Here is a 5,727-nt window from a genome sequence, read left to right as displayed (position 1 = left end):
GACTTTACATTGTTAAGCAAAGATTGTATTGATGTAACATCTCAAACATCTTTCATTTAATACACGTAGCTACGCGTTTTCACAGACATTGAAAACTTGTACCTGTATCTGCCCACCATCACAATCGGAAGCCGGTTAAAGTCCATTTCACACGAGCGGCGTTCTGACCAAAATTGACTATTCTTTGTGGGTGTGTGTCACGTGCTTGCATGTAAAGGCCAATTAACACTGGCTGTCACGTCACGTCACATTTCGTCACGTTACATCAAAACATTCTGCAATGCGTTACAAATGAGGGCTTTTACATTGGCTGTCCCGTCACGTCAGGTCACCGTCCAGGTTTCTTTGAAGTAGTGGTGAGCAAGAAATCGCGTATCTGTTATAAATCACAGTGACTGAGATTTCACAGATATCACAATTACAACTTTACAGAATCTAGCTGCTATTTCAGTCACAACTAGGAGTCGCAAGTAGCCTTTAACTTTTAAAGCCGGTTGTCATCTGTTGGCCGAATTTCGTACTTCTTCCTATGAACCTCTTGTCTAGCTGAGATTTAAGTGACAAGTGGCAAGTAGAAGTCGGAAGTAGCAACTAAAAAGCGCAGTTAACATACAACGCCGTGTACCATCTGAGAATTGGTGCAGGCGAGGAATGTGAAGCCTGATATAGGTTACCCTAATAGACAGACCTATAGCGTAGCCTGGAATTTTCATGACATATTTAGTTAAAACTTGAGGAAAATTTCGAAAACAGGTAATGGATAAGACTCCGATGATTATTTTGACTTATATTACACACATATATCGTACATAAACTACTAAAAATGCAATCTGGTGTATACTATGTAATTTTTACCAAATGTTTAACAACTGTATTTAAAAGACTGATATTTTTTCCAACAGTGTAATACTCAGTTACACTTTTGTCTGTATTTTAAAATACTGCGTTAGTACTATTCCCAATGTCAACTTGTAATTGTAATATCACTGCTTTCCATTACTTTCACTTGCACATCATCAATCTTAAAACATGTAACCTTCCAACCTGTCAACCTGTCATCACAACCAACATTGAAGGTGGGAAGTGTGGACGGATCAGTATCACACTCTAACGAGTCTTTATCACTAAATACATGGCTAAAAGTTTTGGGGTATGGGATGAAAGATTAAAACAGAATTTTCATAATTGACTCACAGTGTAGTTAACATTAATTTTCATGCCTTTCAGATCACACGATGACTTCAATGACACACAGTATCAATACTCAGTTTGCACACTTGTGCTATCAATTATGGCTCTTTTGCGCTGCGAATTCTTCAAGGGTCGATTTGAATCTTCAGTCTTATCTCTTCTATATGTGGATGAGTACATAGAACAGTCAATAATCCAAATGGAAACTGCATCTGGAAAGATTAGATTAGTACTTGTTCCATAGATCACGAATACGACACTTCGTAATTATGTGAAACATGTCAGGTTATTAAACTTTTATATTCCTACTAATTATTAGTAATGCAATTCACATTATGCAACTGCTAGTACTTCTGGTAATAAAAGCAGTGGAGTGGGGGGGGGGAGGGGGGAGGTTTCACACTTTGCATAAATGATGCTCCTATATTCAGTCACAAACTTAGAAACTAATCTTACTTCTCACGAAGACAGTGTAAAGACGGTGCGACAACTTTTGCAGCTCTGCTGTCATTTATATTTTGAATTATTGCTATGTCAAGTGACTGAAAATGTGGTTCAGATACTTGTGAACGTAACAACGTGGTTAGAATCTGTATTCTAAACGTGAACTCCTATGCTACTGTGTGGTATTTGTGTTATGATTCTCAACATTACACTATCAATATTTTCACACTTGTTCCATTAATATAAAACTAAAGCCAAAAGGAGAACATAAGTAAAGCCTACTTAATACTGACTGTTGGAACGGAACGGAACGGAATTTTGGAACGGAATTTTGTCTATGGGTAAGCATATCTTTTGTATATCATGTAACAACTGAGGAAGAATCGTTGGAAATATTAATAATACCATTTCAGGTTACTGAGACGTTACACTAGGCCCTCATAAATAATCGCCTACACAGGGAGAACATATGTCTCGGTTGCACTGACACAGTTCATTTCTTACTTGCGCCTAAGGACAGTGTACCATCTACGGTTATAAATCGCAGAAATCGCGATAAGTGCAGAAATCGCAGAAGTCACAGAAATCGCATAAGTCCCAGAAATTGCGTCAATCGCAGGAGTAGCAAAATCGCAGAATTCGCTGAAATAGCAGAGGGATAAAAGTTGAAAAATCCCAGTTAAGAACTGCAGTTATCAAAAAGTAGCATTCACACAAATCACTGATATCGGAAAATCGCAGTTTACCCCATCCCTACTCTGGAGGAAAGTTTTGACAGCTGACATTCGTTGCTGATCACATGACCCACAAGCCCCTTTACCTTCCAATACATGACCATGTGTATACCTCCATATTTCGTGCCATCGTTGTTTTCTTGGTTGATATCAGTTCCTTACTGTTTGTTATTAGCTACACATTGTTTCGTTTGCTATTTCTTTTGTTAAAATTTATAATAAATGACGACAGATTAATTGAAGCAGTGACTCAGCAGTCTGAACTATATGACATGAACGTGCTAAATTACTTGCCCTATACTACAATTATAAAGTGGATTTTTATAGATACCACTATCATATTTAATATTTAATTATGAAATGGATTACAACATGGTTGCAACTTGAACTAAAAAAAGTACTGTGGGTAGAATCGGATTGATTTAGTAGATGGAATTTATTTGTGTGTTGTGCGGCATTTTTAGTGTCACGTACGGAAATGCGCTGAAACTTTCGGACACTGCTAGTTGTTTGTTTAAAAATGTATTTGTGCAAGGTCTATTTATATTTAAGCAAGTATCAGTAGTCAATATTTATGTGGATTCACTATCTAACACCAGGACAGATATGGCACTTTAACTACTACAAGCCAAGCACAACATCTATAGAAAACCTATACATCTTGAAGGGAAAGATTTTGAGGGAGAAACGAGTAATTTACAAAAATTTGTATTTAACTAGCAAATAAAGTTAACCTTAAACCAAATTTTCACGAGATGTGATGGTATCTCGCAACACTGTGTTCCTTCAAGTAATTCTGGATATAGCTTGATGCAACAAATGAAGAAACTAATGCTTCCACTTTCCAAAATATAAAATATGGATTCCTGTTCCACAAGTATTTTGTATAAAGTGTGAAATTCCCCTTGTGTACCACGTAAGGACAGTTTTTCGGACCCATGCACTCTCTTTGCACTTATATCTCTCTTCTCTAATATACAAAATGTCCCTGCAGGCTGCAGATCATTTCAGTACAATAATTGCCAATTTCGTACAAATGTGGACTCAAGCACCCTACACGCCCTATATATAAGGTAACACATTGTGCGTGCGAAAATCGTCTTGCAGAGATCGCAATTCCCACGAAAAGAAAAAATGAGGGCAGTAATGTGAGTAGACATCACGTGATTTGAATTGGCTTGATGTGCCATAACGTGATGGATGATGTGAATACACCTTGACATGATTGTGCTGTGACGTGACAGTGCTACTACAGACAGTGTGAACTGGCCTTAAATCAATTAACAACCTAGTCGTGGATGGGTCAATGGCATCAATATCGCTGAACAACAAGTTTGCAGTGACAGTATGTAAACTGCATGATTCTGAGTTAGCTATGTTTATTCAGTATAAAATGATACAAAATCGTCATCTTCATCAATATTTAGCTCTAGTTTTTTTTTAAAAAAGCAATCTACATTTGTGTATAAATAAGTCACTAACTAAATAAGTATGCATGTTCCAAGATTCAGTATAACAAATTTTAAATGAATAATTACTTGAATTATGTTATGTGTCATGCATTGATAAATTTCAATGCCATTCTGGATGTACAAAAGAAAAATATCAAGAAAAATGAAGATAATATTACATGAATGAAGATACTTCATAAGTCTACTTTGTACCAGAACAATGTAAAGCACAAAAGAAAATATATAAATTAACTGGTCACAAATGTATATAAAGGATTACAAATGCTAAATGTCCATATATGCAGTGTATACAATTACATATTTTGTTCAGAGATAAAATATAAATTCAGAAGATGACCATTTTCGCTTGGCTTGACATTTATACACATACTCGGGAACATCCCTTATGACAGTCCAACAATAATCTGCTAAAATAGTAGGGCTCCACTTTCCAGCATACCTCTTCTCAAATGTGGCAATATCTTGATGTAATCGCTCCCCATGTTTATCACTTACTACATCACAATCTTTGGGGAAGAAGTCAAGATGATTATGTAAGAAATGCATTTTCAGTGACATATTGCAACCAAATTTTTCATAAGATGACAACATGTTAGCTACAATCTCCTTGTAATTTATTGCTGGTTTGTTCCCTAAAAAAGCTCTCAAATCTATGGGCCTAAAAAGATGCCCTCCTTTACTTTGGCATCACTTACGTAAGGGAAGTTTTGCCCTAAGTACTTAAATGCGTCACCGTGTTTGTTCATTACCTTAAAAAAGTTTTCATGAGATTTAACTTGGTGAGCAAGGGCGGGAGGAGAATCTTTTTAATGTCTACTAGAGATTCACTCCTAATGTTCTTTATACCTGGCTGAAGAGATTTTCTGGTGGACCATTCATGTTAACTGTAATGAAATGCATGAACTCAGCTATCCTATACACAGAGAAAGCAGCAATATTTAGTATACCCTAACTGCATACCTAATAGCAGTGCAACCACTTTCAAGTCTGCCATTGAGAGTCATTATACTTGATGGCTTCTAATAAAATTTTCATGTTTTGGCATGACTCTTTCATATGCACACTATGCCCAACTGGAATAGAAGGAATCTCATTACCAATATGTAAAAGGACTGCTTTTAAGCTCAACTTTGACGACTCAATAAAGAGTCTCCACTCGTCAGGGTTGTAATTAATTATGAGAGCCTTCATTAGACCATTTATGTCTACACATGCCACAAGACTATCTTGCATGTTAAAAAAAAAAGGAGTGAATTTTTGCTCTCATCTACGGTAGAATGAAACATTTACATTGCTTTCTAGAAATTTGCACTGCTGCAACCTTGATGTTAAAATCTCACCCTAAGCTTTAGAGAGCTCAAAATCTCTAATGATATCACTTAACTCATTTTTAGACAATTTTTATCGATCATCAGTACATTAGCAAGAAACTCTGGATCTTGTAATGTACATGGTTCCGGACATTCAGAATCCGCAGCAGAAGTAATCTCATACTCTGTCGCTGGTTCATGTATTGGCAGTCCTTTCCAATGTAGAACTTGTGAGGTAATGGGCGAGATGTGGCGCCCTTAAAATATTCAAAGTTCGGAGTTGGTGTGGCCGCATGGGCCACTCGGCAAGCCAGGGCTCGTCAGCAACCATGTGGTGCCAAACATTAGCTGGAGCTAGAGGGGTAGCCGCCCTCTCAGGGGACACCGCCTTATAGTAGGCACCTTCAGTGCCGGGCGGGAGGGTTTGCGTGCTTCGGTGAAGTCGAGAGCTATGCCGGCGGTAGCATAGCTACTGGCAGGGTCTCCCAAGCTGGACTGGTCCCGACAGAGGAGCCAGACAAAGTGTGTCCCACAACATAGGGCAGGGAGGGCTCTAGAGGCGTGGTGAAGCCGGCT

This window comes from Schistocerca nitens, chromosome 1 (assembly GCF_023898315.1).
Source record: "Schistocerca nitens isolate TAMUIC-IGC-003100 chromosome 1, iqSchNite1.1, whole genome shotgun sequence".
In the NCBI taxonomy this organism is placed as follows: domain Eukaryota; kingdom Metazoa; phylum Arthropoda; class Insecta; order Orthoptera; family Acrididae; genus Schistocerca; species Schistocerca nitens.
Note: the sequence above shows the minus strand (reverse complement) of the source record.